The sequence below is a fragment of the Schistocerca americana genome, chromosome 5, assembly GCF_021461395.2.
Source record: "Schistocerca americana isolate TAMUIC-IGC-003095 chromosome 5, iqSchAmer2.1, whole genome shotgun sequence".
Taxonomy (NCBI): Eukaryota; Metazoa; Arthropoda; class Insecta; order Orthoptera; family Acrididae; genus Schistocerca; species Schistocerca americana.
Genome location: NC_060123.1, coordinates 152759536 through 152776302, shown reverse-complemented (window position 1 = coordinate 152776302; position 16767 = coordinate 152759536). Strand labels below are relative to the sequence as shown.

General features: G+C 44.3%; 1 non-coding gene across 1 annotated transcript; it reads right to left on the bottom strand.

The window, feature by feature from the left end:
* Positions 1-4405: 4405 nt before the first annotated feature.
* Positions 4406-4479, bottom strand: Trnat-ugu. Its single transcript has one exon. It is a non-coding gene; the product is annotated as a tRNA-Thr (tRNA).
* Positions 4480-16767: the final 12288 nt, after the last annotated feature.

Here is a 16767-nt window from a genome sequence, read left to right as displayed (position 1 = left end):
ATGTTAGTGCACTTTGTGCGATGTAATTGCATGTTTTTAGCGCCCTCATCACCGGAAAACACCTTCTTGCACAGTATTCCTAAATGATCTACAGCCAAAATAGAACAATGTTCAGCAATAAATAAAGAAAGGGCGCCTTCCGCTCTCCTTGCTATTCTAACTGTAGTTTTCGGAACAATTTTCACAGGTAAGGTGGTTTGTGTCTTTTTTAAATCAATTTTTTGTTTATGTTTAATAGTTTTCGAATGCTTTTTAATATCACACAATTTAGCATAAAACTCTGTTGCACATACTTGACATCTTGCCTTGGATAAGTCTCCAACGACTGGTTTCAGCCACCCATTGAATTCAGGTTCTGCTTCCCACGCATCCCGATATTTTTGAGCGTACTGCTTCTTCTTCTGCGGTAAATCCATTATGTAAGCCACCACAACATAAGTTTCACCAATTTACAGTCACTGAAAATACATTAAAACTCAGGCGAACAGAGGTCATGAAACAATCTACTCACTCGGCAATTCGATATCAGTCCTATTGTTCATTGTTTAAAACGTAATAATGTCTGAGATACCCCCACCGAATTGTTGTTGCGTTACCACTGTGCATGCGGTAATAATTTGACAGCGAATTAACATTTCGAAAAATTAGAGGTTGCTGGACAGAAATGTATTTTATTATACTTAATATTACGTATGTTTTTTGTCAATTCGAAAAATAAAGGGAGTTCAAGAGTTGAAGTATTATGGATCGATACGCTATCGACGATAACAGGCTAGTGGGTAATGAATAATGAATTGTTCTATAGTCAAGGTTTTCTTACTCTGTAGGCAATTCCCACATTCAGGTTTACCAAATGCTGTACAATGCTACATGATCTGCTACGAACTTAATTTAACTTGGTAAATCTAGAACAAAGTCAGTGTAGTACCCATTATATAGTTAAAATCTTAGTTTTGTTAATGAAAATACTGGACCAAAATAGTTTTGATTTGTACTTGAAAAGTCGTCAGTACTTCAAAAGTCGCCAGATAAGTTGCTAAATAATTTTTGTCGCTAAAAAAATTTTTTTTGTCGCTAAGACGAATGCAAAAGTCGCCATTTCTAGCGACAAAGTCGCTAAATTGGCAACACTGGCAACGCTACGCCCTGTTAACAGCCAACTGCCCAACACTACAATATCAAATTCCAACAATGCAAACCAGCCACAGACTGCACACAGCACAGTCAGTGATTTTCATACAGAGCGCTACGTGACATTACCAACATAAAAACCTAAACAGCCTACTTACACAACAAGAAGAAGGGTGAGAAGCACCTGTATTTTGTTCGTTTTCGTGTGAAAATGTACACAGTGTTGTGCGAGATAATACATTTGTTTTTTTTCCCAGCGAGTCACATTTCATGCAGCAATAATTGTGGTTTGGGCGCCGAAAGGCATGGGTGCTGAATGTTGTCTCTTTGTGGAAAGGAAAGTGCCTCTTTGTGTTCTAGACTTGAGATCCCTTGTTATCTCATTGGGGTTTTTGTCACCAGAGAACCGTCATAGAGGAGTTGTGCAGTGTCGCCTCGATCAGTGTACAGTTTGTATAACAGAGAGGATACGCTACAGTTTCTGAAGGTGCATCCAACAGAATGTTAACATCTAAACGCTTTGAAAGTGGCTCTCGCGAGTAAATAAGCTAACTTTTCTAGTTGTCGCGGGACATGACACGACAAGGTCATTATGCAAACCCGGTGCTCCGACGTGAAACACGGACGTGTTAACCCTAGGACGCTTAAGGGCGGGGGGGGGGGGGGGGGGGGGGGGCTTCGTTGAACCCACAAATTTTTATGTCTCCTGCTTTTTCCCAAGTAACTTTCATACTATATATTCCCTTTGAGTTATTGTTTGTTGGCTATTTTATGAAACGTTAGTGTCAATATATTTTATAGAAAATTCCTGCTTTGAAAGAAAAAATAAATGAACTTATTATGGGACCAACAACCCCCCCCCCCCCCCTTAAGCTTCCATGCTATAGAAAATTTCCCTTAGTAGGATTTCGTATTTCTCATCTCTACGACAATGCAAGTTAGTTTCTTGTTGGTTGGTATTCTTGATATTCACAACAATTGGTTTACTTTCAGATGAAGTGATTGTTGATGTCAGTCAGCTGTTATTTATCTTGTAAACTTGCAGTCTTGCAGTGACTTAGTACAGTTCCGAACACGCAGGCATCCAGTAACTTTGATGTCCTCCACAGCAAAAACGAAACCAAGTAAAAGCTTACTGATGTTGTCAACAATGCACCAAGATAAAGGCACTGTTGGAGGAGACAAGAATAAAACCGAGATAAATGCATATTATAATTCCACTAAAGGTGGAATTGATACCACTGATCAAATGGCGCGTATGTACACCTGCAAGAGGGGAACAAAGAGATGGCCTCTATCTGTATTTTACTCTTTCGTCGACATTTGTGCTATCAATGCAACCACCATCCAGCAACATCCAAGACGGAATGAAAAGAAACACAACAAAACGGAAACTTTATCTTCTGCAAGCTGGGATGGAACTTGTGAAATTGCAGGTAGAAGAAAGAAGTGCCAATGCAAGAGGGTTATCTAACCAAATTGTTCAATCAATGGAGACTATTCTACAAAATAAAACCAAAGAAATGACAACAGAAGCACGTCATCCTCCGGCAGGGAAAGGTCAGTGCCATATTTGTGTAAGGGAAGGTAAAACAAATAAGCAGAAGTACAACAATCTAAGTAAACGAAAACAGTATTGTGGACAGTGTCATAAACATGTGTGTAACACACATTCAGAAAAAATTGTGAAGTGTGTCTCTTGCCTTAAAGTTGAGGACTCGGAGTAGTCTATTGTATATGAACACATCTGTATTTTGTATTGTAATATGTCAGTTTTTTATTCACTCAATCCAATATCTACAACAATTAACAACATATATAAACCGATGCCTTAGTTAAAATACATAAACCATTTTGAAAGTTGTAATTTTTCGTCAGTAAACTTATTTAATGCCTGTGGGCTAACCCGAACTCCCCCCCCCTTAGGCAACCAAGTTAGAAAAAAAGGCTTGAGCGTCCTAGGGTGAAGACACTGTGTACCCGGGATGTGCTGTGCTTACGCCCGCCTCATCTGCATTCTGTTCACGCCTGCGCGTGCCCTGCGCTCGCACGGTGTCGCACAGCAGACGCCGGGTTGGCGTGCTCGCTGGCCCCGGCGGGACTTGTACTGGTGTGGGGTGTGGCGGCCGCCCGTGGCGCGTGGCCAGAGCTGTCCGACGTCTGGCTCTCTGGCGCGCATTAATACCGCCTTATCTGAGCACGGGCAGCTGCATCGCGGGGCGCGTGCGCTGCCAGCAGGCGCGTGTTGCCTGCTCCAGCTGCGGTTCGGCACTGGGCGGTTCGAAAACATCTCTACACGCAGCACTAAGCGATTAATCAAAATGCAATATTTTCAGTGGAGTGCGCTGTTGTCGAACTTGCTGGCAGATTGAAAATGTGTGCCAGCCCGTCATTCGACCCAGGATACAACGCTTCGCGAGAAATAATGGTAGCGAAACCTATAAGGCGTCTTTTCGCCATCACAATCTTTCTTGCACTCTTCGTCCACACCTTCTTCGGAGTATCTACACTACTGGCCATTTAAAATTGCTACACCAAGAAGAAATACAGATGATAAACGGGTATTCATTGGACAAATATTTTATATAAAAATGACACGTGATTATATTTTCACGCAGTTTGGATGCATAGATACTGAGAAATCAGTACCCAGAACAACCACCTCTGGCCGTAATAACGGCCTTAATACGCCTGGGCATTGAGTCAAACAGAGCTTGGATGGCGTGTACAGGTACAGCTGCCCATGCAGCTTCAACACGATACCACAGTTCATCAAGAGTAGTGACTGGCGGATTGTGACGAGCCAGTTGCTTGGCCACCATTCACCAGACGTTTTCAAATGGTGAGAAATTTGGAGAATGTGCTGGCCAGGGCATCAGTCGAACATTTTCTGTATCCAGAAAGGCCCGTACAGGTCTTGCAACATGCGGTCGTGCATTATCCTGCTGAAATGTAGGGTTTCGCAGGGATCGAATGAAGGGTAGATCCATGGGTCATAACACATCTGAAATCTAACGTCCACTGTTCAACGTGCCGCCAATGCGAACAACAGGTGACCGAAATGTGTAACCAATGGCACCCCCTACCATCAAGCTGGGTGATACGCCAGTATGGCGATGACGAATACACGCTTCCAAAGTGCGTTCACCGCGATGTCGCCAAACACGGATGCGACCACCATGATGCTGTATACAGAACCTAGATTACAATGAAATTAACACCCTTAGCTGCTTACAGGCGTTGACTCACGTCAACGGGGACAGATGAAAATGTGTGCCCCGACCGGGATTCGAACCCGGGATCTCCTGCTTACATGGCAGACGCTCTATCCATCTGAGCCACCGAGGACACAGAGGATAGCGGGACTGCATGGATTTATCTCTGGCACGCCTCCCGCGAAACCCACATTCTCAACGTACTGTGCCGCACTACATTCGTAGTGCCCCCGCCTATTATACTCATTACTCGTGGCGCGTTGCCGATTCCCGTAAGAGTTCGGGCACTGTTTGTTTGTGCACTCGCACAGAAGAAGAAGATGGTCAAGTGGACGGTGAGCCTTAACTCTATATATATATATATATATATATATATATATATATATATATATATATATATATATAATGTAGATTCATCCGAAAAAATGATGTTTTTCCATTCGTGCACCCAGGTTCGCCGTTGAGTACACCATCGCAGGCGCTCCTGTCTGTGATGCAGCGTCTAGGGCAACCGCAGCCATGGTCTCCGAGCTGATAGTCCATGCTGCTGCAAACGTCGTCGAACTGTTCGTGCTGTTGTCTTGCAAACGTCCCCATCTGTTGACTCAGGGATCGAGACGTGCCTTGCACGATCCGTTACAGCCATGCGGATAAGATGCCTGTCATCTCGACTGCTAATGATACGAGGCCGTTGGGATCCAGCACGGCATTCCGTATTACCCTCCTGAACCCACCGATTCCATATTCTGCTAACAGCAATTGGATCTCGACCAACGCGAGCAGCAATGTCGCGATACAATAAACCGCAATCGAGATAGGCTACAATCCGACCTTTATCAAAGTCGGAAAAGTGATGGTACGCATTTTTCCTCCTTACACGAGGCATCACAACAACGTTTCACCAGGCAACGCCGGTCAACTGCTGTTTGTGTATGAGAAATCGGTTGAAAACTTTCCTCATGTCAGCACGTTGTAGGTGTCGCCACCGGCGTCAACCTTGTGTGAATGCTCTGAATAGCTTATGATTTCCATATCACAGCATCTTCTTCCTGTCGGTTTAATTTCGCGTCTGTAGCACGTCATTTTCGTGGTGTAGCAATTTTAATGGCGAGTAGTGTTCTTTGCTCTTAACTCTCTTTCCTTTTGTTGTTATAATTTTCTGGTTTCTTGTTGACGCATCACACAACGACTCTCGCTGTCGTATTCAGTGAAACGGTAACCATAAGAAAGTCACTCCAAAAGAAATGCAGAACATTTTTGACAACCCAACTTTTCTTCTACATTTCTGCTATTCACCGTTATACACTTATTCCTTTTGCTTTTATTCAAATATATTTTAATGTTTTTCTGCAAGTCGCGAAGTCGTACCACTCCGTCAAAACGGGTGCTGCACATCTGAAGCAACTTGATGTTACAGACTTCCTGTGTTGGGAGAACGAGATAGCGACAAAAATTCACAGGGGACTGAAGAAGGTGCGTGGGGCTGACGCTGTTGATCGAAGTGTAGCTAGTCGTTGGGCAAGAAGATTATCTGGTGAAAATGGATACGCCAGCAAGCAGGTATTCCCGCGCAGTGACATACTGAGCTCAGTACTGACTACTGCCAAAGTGCATCGTGTTCATAGTCTGATTTTGGCTGCCAAATACACTCCTGGAAATGGAAAAAAGAACACATTGACACCGGTGTGTCAGACCCACCATACTTGCTCCGGACACTGCGAGAGGGCTGTACAAGCAATGATCACACGCACGGCACAGCGGACACACCAGGAACCGCGGTGTTGGCCGTCGAATGGCGCTAGCTGCGCAGCATTTGTGCACCGCCGCCGTCAGTGTCAGCCAGTTTGCCGTGGCATACGGAGCTCCATCGCAGTCTTTAACACTGGTAGCATGCCGCGACAGCGTGGACGTGAACCGTATGTGCAGTTGACGGACTTTGAGCGAGGACGTATAGTGGGCATGCGGGAGGCCAGGTGGACGTACCGCCGAATTGCTCAACACGTGGGGCGTGAGGTCTCCACAGTACATCGATGTTGTTGCCAGTGGTCGGCGGAAGGTGCACGTGCCCGTCGACCTGGGACCAGACCGCAGTGACGCACGGATGCACGCCAAGACCGTAGGATCCTACGCAGTGCCGTAGGGGACCGCACCGCCACTTCCCAGCAAATTAGGGACACTGTTGCTCCTGGGGTATCGGCGAGGACCATTCGCAACCGTCTCCATGAAGCTGGGCTACGGTCCCGCACACCGGTAGGCCGTCTTCCGCTCACGCCCCAACATCGTGCAGCCCGCCTCCAGTGGTGTCGCGACAGGCGTGAATGGAGGGACGAATGGAGACGTGTCGTCTTCAGCGATGAGAGTCGCTTCTGCCTTGGTGCCAATGATGGTCGTATGCGTGTTTGGCGCCGTGCAGGTGAGCGCCACAATCAGGACTGCATACGACCGAGGCACACAGGGCCTACACCCGGCATCATGGTGTGGAGAGCGATCTCCTACACTGGCCGTACACCACTGGTGATCGTCGAGGGGACACTGAATAGTGCACGGTACATTCAAAGCGTCATCGAATCCATCGTTCTACCATTCCTAGACCGGCAAGGGAACTTGCTGTTCCAACAGGACAATGCACGTCCGCATGTATCCCGTGCCACCCAACATGCTCTAGAAGGTGTAAGTCAACTACCCTGGCCAGCAAGATCTCTGGATCTGTCCCCCATTGAGCATGTTTGGGACTGGATGAAGCGTCGTCTCACGCGGTCTGCACGTCCAGCACGAACGCTGATCCAACTGAGGCGCCAGGTGGAAATGGCATGGCAAGCCGTTCCACAGGACTACATCCAGCATCTCTACGATCGTCTCCATGGGAGAATAGCAGCCTGCATTGCTGCGAAAGGTGGATATACACTGTACTAGTGCCGACATTGTGCATGCTCTGTTGCCTGTGTCTATGTGCCTGTGGTTCTGTCAGTGTGATCATGTGATGTATCTGACCCCAGGAATGTGTCAATAAAGTTTCCCCTTCCTGGGTCGATGAATTCACGGTGTTCTTATTTCAATTTCCAGGAGTGTATATAGCAGGGAGCTGTCAACCCGACTAGGAGGGGGTGAGGCAAGTGTGTACAGAATATTGAGACAGTTGAAGCTGAAAAATGTGTGTGCCATGTGGGTTTCCATAATGTTAACGGATGCTTGAAAAGAGAAACGGAAGACAGTGGGCAGCGAACTTTTGGACAGTTCGAGAATTCTAGACTTCCTTGAAAGAATTATGACTGGACATGCAACCTTGTTGCATCCATTGAACCGGATACGAGAAACCAATCGATGGAATGTCATCAAGCAAAATCGTCAAATTAGAGCATATTCAAAACTGCATCTTCAGTAGGAAAAGTGATGGCTCCTGTGGTTTTCATCATAACACACAGAACCATTATCAGTTCCCACTCCTGAAAAATTTGATGATCGAATGTGTCGCGTTCGACAACGTACGCACACCACGATGTTTTACTGTTATATGGTAACATCTGCCCGGATTTCAGTGAGAAAACGACGACCCAGACCACAAATCTCCGATGGACAACACTGAAACACCCACCCCACAGCCACGATCTGGTACTGCGGGATTACCACTTCTTCCGTAAAGTGAAGGAATCACTTCGCGGAACGAGATTTGATGATGATGCCTCCCTTGTGAAGGCTGCTAATCAACAGCTCGAACATGCTGGTTCTGACATCTACTGTGTAGGTAAACGAACCTCGGTTCCACGGCGGCATCAGACAGTTTAAAGGGACGCAGATTATGTAGAAAAATGACATTTTGTGTCTCAAGAAAATGTCAAAGTACTGAAGGTACGAAAAATAAAAGGCAGTTTAAACGAACGTTGTGCAGTTCTTTTTGCAACTACCCTGGTAATTGGCTTAATTTTACATAACATCTTCGAAAACGTTCCGGAGAGACGACTACTTCGAGGTGGAAATAAAACATGGTCTCAGGGCACATCACCGGGAGGTACAGGAAAAGTCTGGAGACGACAGTAACGGACTGGTGTTCCTACCGTACGCTGGACCACCTACCATAAAGGGAAGCATAAGGTAATGACGGTTTTCTCTCCTGCACGTAAAATTACAGGCATCTTTGGCTCTACAGTGATCGTTTAGGACTAAGAACACCTGGCGTGTGCGGCATCACGTGTGTGACTGACCGTCAGTACCTCGCCCGAAAGCAGTGCTGCATCCCACTGAGATGTGAAGAACACGAGAAGAACGTCCGCCTCGGTCACATAGACGAGTAGGCGGTAACGGTGCGCTGCATCACTGAAGGACACCCGCTCAGCTTCGACGACACAAAAGCGCTATGTCGCGCCAGGGGTTTCTGCTATTCTGTAATCGAAGAACCGATAGAAATAAGAGTGCATGACAGTCTAGTGAACAGAGACAGCGGCTTTCACCTGAAGTTTGCTTGGGACGACACAAGATCTCAAATTCGGTAAGCTCAGTTTCCCTGGTCAGAGCGCCAGCAGTGGACAGGGCGACTTACTGCCCTGGGACTCGAGCGCGGCCGCTGGCCTACCACGTCTCCTATACCCCACCACCTGGGACTCGCACTTTCTAACCCTCACAATTGGGTCGTGTGGTACGATTTCTGGAGATGAACGTTACGACCCGAAACGGATAAACAGCAGCATTCGACAAGTCCCAGGCACTTCGCTAGAAGATAACCAGTTAGAAACTTGTCGAAACGTCGTACCGACGAGAAAATGTTGTTCTGATGATCTCCCGATAAGAAGTCAGGAACATGATTAAAAGAAATTTCTTTTCACCTGACTGATTCCTGTTATATGGAGTGGTGACTGAAGGGACGAAAACAATAAACAAAAAAATTAAATTTTTCAGAAACAGTACTTGCCGCGAAATAAGTCTTACTTTATGACATGTGCCCTTTATTAACAATAAAATACACTTAGCATGACGTCGAATTGCCTTACGGCTGGTATCAACATTAAACAAATCAAAATTTTCATAGTATTGCTGTGGCCTTGTAACGAAACAGCACTTCATTATGAATATTATCTCATATTTCTGCCAACATAATTTAACATCGATTATATTTTGTATCAAACCAATCATTAACTTTTGATAAATATACAATGTGTACTTAATAGTTTGCTTTACTGAATCTATGTTGTACAACTATTTTCGCCGGCCGGGGTGGCCGAGCGGTTCTAGGCGCTACAATCTGGAGCCGCGCGACCGCTACGGTCGCAGGTTCGAACCCTGCCTCGGACATGGGTGTGTGTGATGTCCTTAGGTTCGTTAGGTTTAAGTAGTTCTAAGTTCTAGGGGACTGATGACCTTAGCAGTTAAGTCCCATAGTGCTCAGAGCCATTTGAACCATTTTTGTACAACTATTTTCGTTATTAATGTTTCAAGCAACTCTTCTCCCCTGCGGAAAGGATACGCTAATGAATTTTTCAACGTGGTCTTGAAGTAGGGAGTATACTACGTCTTTTACGAGAAGTATGGCACCAATTTCTTGCCTTGTCGCGCAAGCCGTAGAGAGACCTGCAGTCAGCGGGAGTCAGTTGTAGTTAGACAGTAGACAGTACAGTCGACGCTTAGTGTGCACGACAGCCAGTTACTGTTTTACAGCAAAGTATTGTACAATGACGAATGGACGTCGGTTAGACGAATTTACAGCAGTAAGAAGTGTTAATTATGTAATTGCATCGGAATTAACATTTTTTTCGAGCTAAATTTATGTCGTAGCTGCTCGCACAACAAGTCCAGCAAGCACTGTGGCCAACGAATGCAATAGGGCGAGAAGCAGCTACATGTTAATTTGACACATGTGTTAACTGCTCACTGCTTACACGACTAAGATTCATTTAAAAAAGCGAGAATGTTTTTCTTCCTACTTAGAACTATGAAGGAAACGTCAATTCACTGACATGTATTATAATAATGTGAGTTACCATTACTTAGAAACGTAACATTTCCTTCCTGCCATGTCATATTACAATGTTATAGTGTACATCAAAGAGTAATTATAGGCAGTACGACGGTTTGTGCAGTAATGATAACGTGAAGTAATAGCAGTATAAATGTCTTCTGTACATAAAAAGTAATTAGTTAATTGATTATCGTTAAGTAAATCAATCTGAGTCTGAAAAATAACTAGAAGAGTCACAGTTGACAGGTAAGGGAAAGCTTGCTCATTTACTGGAATGGTAGCATTGCCATTGTTATATGGTTGATTTGACTTTTAGGGTCTTGCAATGTTTACGAAAAACAATTGCTGTCATTGTTTTTAAATAATTAGGTGATGTTGGTTGCAGAAGTAGAGAAATGTCTTTAAGCCTGGTTGCTTCGTTTTTACATTAGTATAGTCGATTAATTTCAAGAAAAATCCTGTTACTGGTCTTGAGTGAATATAGCGAAATAACTTTGAAGTACCGTGCCTTCACGACTGGCGACTGCATTCTTTTAGACACCGTATGTTTCTCTTTCAGATGGAAAAATCGAATGGCAAGGTTATGTTGTCCCTTGAGCCAGTGTTAAATAAAAGCACTGTGGTTTAGTGGGTTTCTTGAAGTCATGAAATTAATGATTAAGATAAGAAGTGCAATGACTGTGAAAGGTGATTAGCGAAAAGACCAATATTAGCACCAATTAAAAACTTCGTGATAATAATTCTAATAATAATTCTAGCAGGTTAAGGTCATGGTTAAACAATTTGTAAATCTACATACACTACAAGCTTTAGTAGGCAATACCTATCTTAGTGTGGTCGTGATTCTATAACACCACATTTAAAAAGCTCCTGTTAACTATTTCTTAAGTAGAGCTAATGAGCGTGTAGCATTACGTAAACGTAGCTAGCTCACGGGAGTGTAGAGGCGAAACACGACATCCGAAAGATTGAAATAATATCGTTTTAATTCAATATACTAAACAGAAAAAATTAAACACGGCAATGCTATAGTTGACTTTTTGGTGACAGAATTAATAGTGGGTTATTTTACAGGCTCCCTACTGCGCAACAAGAATGCAAATTAATAAACAAAATCTAAATAGAAAATCAATGATTACCTTCCTAACTGTGATAAATTCTTAGCTTTTTCGGGTGTCGAGTCTTAAAGCGACTATTATATAAATGGAAATATGTATAATTCCGAATGATACAATAAGTGACTGTGCCTTCCAGTTGTTACAGGCTTGTTCGTGAGGCTACAGACTCGTTTCGTCTGCATCATGTGTGTGCCTATTTGTCACGTCTCCTTAACAGGTGTGGCTCAGCTTTTCCTGTTGGGTTACATTTATTTAAAACATTGCATCATGTAGTTGCTATCGAAAACAAAATTTTTAGCGTACCTTTAGTGTTTCTCATTTTGTATGTTCCATATTAATGTTAATAGGTGATTAGCGACGACTGTTTCATTTTTCGTCGATGTCGTACAGAATTTACACTGAGGCGACAAACGTCATGGGACACCTCCTAATATCGCGTCGGACCTCCTTTTTCCGGCGTAGTGCAGCGACTGCAAGTGGCATGGACTCAACAAGTCGTTCTAAGTCCCCTGCAGAAATATTGAGCCATACTCCCTCTGTAGCCGTTCATAATTGCGAAAGTGTTGTCGCTGCCGGATTCTGTGCGCGAACTGATCTCTAGATGATGTCCCGGAAATATTCGATTGAATTTATAATGAGCGATCTGAGTTCGCCAGAATCGTCCAGAATTTTCATCAAACCAAACGCGAACAATTGCGACCCAGTAACACGACATTGTTGTTTGGAACATGAAATCCATGAACGGCTGCAAATTGTCTCCAACTAGCCGAACATAAACACTTCCAATGATCGGTTCAGCTATGCCAGAGGGCCCAGTCCATTGTATGTAAATACAGCCCACACCAGTATGGAGCCACCACGAGCTTACACAGTGCCTTGTTGACAGCTTGGGTCCACCAACAAAAATGGGGACTCATCGGACCAGGTCACGGTTTTCTCGTCGTCTAGAGTCCAACTGATATGGTCGCGACCCCAGCAGAGGCGCTGCAGGCGATATCGTGCTGTTGGTAGTCGGTCGCCTGCTGCCATGTCCCATTAACGACAAATATCGCAGCACTGTCCTAACGGATATCTTCATAGCAAGTCCTACGTTGATTTCTGCAGCTATTTCATGCAGCGCTGCTTGTCTGTTAGCACTGACAACTCTATGAAAACGGCACTGCTGTCAGTCTTTAAGTGCAGGCTGTCGGGAAATGCGTTGGCAGTGGTGAGAGGCAATGCCTGAATTTTAATATTCTCGGCACGCTCTTGCCATTGTGGATCTCGGAATTTTGAACTCCCTAACGACATCCGAAATGGAATGTCTCATGCGACTAGCTCAAACTACCATGCATTCAGAGTCTGTTAATTCCCGTCATGTGGCCGTAATCACGAAGGAAAGCTTTCCAAGTGAACAATTTGAGTACAAATGACAGTTTCGCCAATGCAGCGTCCTTTTGTATCTTGTGTACACAATACTACCACCTTCTGTACATGTGCATGACTTTTGTCATCTGAATGTTACGTCTTTTTTCTTCTTAATTTTCATAAACAATATCTTGTCCGGGGTTACTACGTCTTCTATGGTTGTATGTTAACCGGGGACCTAGAAACGACATAGAGGCTCCGTCCCCGCCACAGCCGCAGTGGTCCACAACCCCACGACGACTACCGCAGTCCACTTCACCCCTCCGCCCCCCCCCCCCCCCCCCGGGAACGTCTCACACCAGACGGTGTAACCCCTATGTTTGCCTGGTAGAGTAATGGTGGTGTACGTGTACGTGGAGAACTTGTTTGCGCAGCAATCGCCGACATAGCTTCTGTGGTTATTGTGTGTTAATCGTTCATGTTTCTCTTCCGTCCATGCCTACACTCCAGACGAGGAAGATGATAAACACATTAGGGGCGCGTAAAAGGTAGGTATTGTTTATATGTCCGCAAACTCGAGGTGCTTTCGAGGACTGAATTTCTGTAATTTTTGGGCTTTTCTTTATGAGAAAGATAATGGATAACGTTCTAATGGGCTTCAGTTGAGGAATAACAACGCTAATGAGCTGCGATGAAATTGTGATTTTAATAGCTGAGGTACTGGTTCTACGCTTAAAATAAAGTTTACCTTGTAGACTTTGTTAGTCACACTTCTGGATACGTATTAAAACTAGAAGCAGTTATCTGTACATTGATTAATCTATATCTAATATTGAATATCGAAAGCGAAATATTTATTGTCTGTCTTTTTCTTGATTCATAGGCAGTGTAGTTATCATGAGCAGATTTCTTGCCCATTCCAATTACTACTGATGTTTGAAATCTGACACGTAGATTTCATGCTACAAATGAGCACCAGATTTGAACATGAATGTATCTATACTGCATATTCATGAAAGCTTATAATTTCCGTGTTTCATTTCCACCATTGCAAATCACAGGAACAAGGTGCAAAATGCACACATTTGGTGACAGCACTTTATGAGAATGGTAGAGATTATTACTCCCTGCTCCAAAATGAGACAGGATGTGCGCTTCTCTTCCCCTCTGACTGCCTGGATCAAGAAAAGATAGACACGTTGTAAACGTGACGCACACTCGTCTCGAAAATCACACACATTACTGCACTGGTACTTAATGGAAAATACACTCTAGACTCTGTTGTCTGAAATGTTTAGCCGTCATTCCCCACCCGTTTTGTCAGAAACTGCTTAAAAATACTAAATATGCCAAGCCTCTTCTGTTTAGTCCTTAGTAAAGTTTGCTGTGTTGCACAATAGAAGAAGACTAACAGGGGAACATATTACAACGGAGAGCTCTGTTAATGCCTATCGTTGATGATTATTAATTTCATTAGTAAGTTTTTTATAAATAAGTGATTTTATAGTAGAGTGTGTGTCTTTTATTGGTTAATGTTGGATGTAATAAAGTATTCGTAAATTTTTAAATGTTTGTTAATCATTTCTGTGACGTCGATCAGTTTTTTTAAGTTCCTGTGTATACTGAAAAAAATGGACGGATTTATCGAAATTTTGAAGTTTTAGCGTTGACGATCCTTTTAAATCGATACAATGTAATCGATGCTTTTAAAAAAATTTTCCATCGCTACTGTGCGCACCCCAGCTTACCGCCTTTATCCTGCCACGCCGACATTCCTGCATAGTGATTCTTTCTACTCGCGAGTTCCGACTTGCCCGAACTCGGTAACTTCTACCTGCACAAACTCGGAGAACTCTTCCAAATCTGGAAGGAGCAAGTGAACGACCTCCGCCGCTGTTTACAGCGTTCATACAGAATATTATAAACGAATGAAGAAGCTGTAAAAGAAAGGAATTTTATTATACATTACACGGACTTAAATGTTTCCTGAAAACAACTCCTTTTATGTTCTGCTCACTGCTGCCTTGTATGAAACGCACGTTACAAATTGTAGTTTTTCAGTTTCACCATTTCCGAGTAAACCTAATTTCTGTTGTTTAGTCTTTGAATTGTATCTAGAATGTACCTGTGGAGAGAAGGGAAAAAGAAGTTCGAAGGGCTGTAAGCACTATGGCAGTTAACATCAGAGGTCAACAGTCCCCTAGACTTAGAACTAATTAATCCTAACTAACCTAAGGACATCACACACATCAATGCCCGAGGCAGCATTCGAAACTGCGACCGTAGCAGCAGCGCGTTTCCGGACTGAAGCGCCTAGAACCGTCCGGTCACATCGGCCGGCGAAAAGGAAGTAGCCTGGTCACGGCCCACAGCTGTTCATCTCGAATACCACCGAGAAGGTCGCCTGGATTAACGTCCCTATTCAACGGAAGGATCACCATGAGCACTATCACGTGCCCTCACTCCGTCAGACGCAGCGGACGGGTTTGCAGTTTAATTCAGGACATTCAGAAAGCGACGTCTGATGACCAGGTACTTCACGCTGCCTCCCTCCCTTGCAGGGTGAAAACTTCTTCCACTACTAGAACTCGAAGTTTCTACCTCTGAACACCACAAAAGAGTTTGTTAGAGCTACAGCAACGGGTTTGATTAAGAAACACATTTTTTCCTCTCGTATGAAAATGTTGCTGGCGACCGAACAACTCCTCTGTAGAAATCGACATGTGTTCCGTTAGACCTCATCGTCGCAAACCTCACCTTACTGCGTTCTCTCACGAGATCCAGTTCGCTGTTAACGGCGGAAACCACATTCACGCCTTCTTTCTTACTTCCCAACTTACTTCCCACGAAATCATGTGGGAGACCATGTCACGGTCCAGTAAGAAAATAAATGCTTACTTAATGTTGCAGTAGGTGTGCTACTGGATTTAATACTTGATGTGAAAAAAGGGATCTAGTACGATGTTTTTAATGCGCAGACTTCGTCTGACGAGACAGTAATGCCTGGTGTACTCCGCTTTCTGTGACAGGTCCGTTGCTGTTCACAGGATAAGGGTGCCCGAAACATTAGGACCGAACTTACACAAGCAGCAGAAGACGCTGAACGAAATGTTACGATGTAAGGAACCGGTAGTGAAAAATAAATACACTCTAAGACAAAAGAACGACACACGACGAATTATCCTATAGAGACGGAAATCAGTAGACGTGACGAGCATGTACAAACAATGTTTTCACGAACATTGGATGATTTATTCAAGAAGAAGAGCTTCAAAAATTGAACAAGTCAATAACGAGATGGTCTACCTCTGATCCTTATGCAAGTAGTTACTCTGATTGGCACTGACTGATAGATACACTACTGGCCATTAAAATTGCTACACCACGAAGATGACGTGCTACAGACGCGAAATTTAACCGACAGGAAGAAGATGCTGTGATATGCAAATGATTAGCTTTTCAGAGCATTCACACAAGGTTGACGCCGGTGGCGACACCTACAACGTGCTGACATGAGGAAAGTTTCCAACCGATTTCTCATACACAAACAGCAGTTGACCGGCGTTGCCTGGTGAAACATTGTTGTGGTGCATCGTTTAAGGAGGAGAAATGCGTACCATCACGTTTCCGAGTTTGATAAAGGTCGGATTGTAGCCTATCGCGATTGCGGTTTATCGTATCGCGACATTGCTGCTTGCATTGGTCGAGATCCAATGACTGTTAGCAGAATATGGAATCGGTGGGTTCAGAATGGTTATACGGAACGCCGTGCTGGATCCCAACGGTCTCGTATCACTAGCAGTCGAGATGACAGGCATCTTATCCGCATGGCTCATGCAGCCACGTCTCGATCCGTGAGTCAACAGATGGAGACGTTTGTAAGACAACAACCATCTGCACGAACATGCATGGACTATCAACTCGGAGACCATGGCTGTGGTTACCCCTGACGTTGCATCACAGGCAGGAGCGCCTGCAATGGTGTACTCAACGACGAACCTGGGTGCAC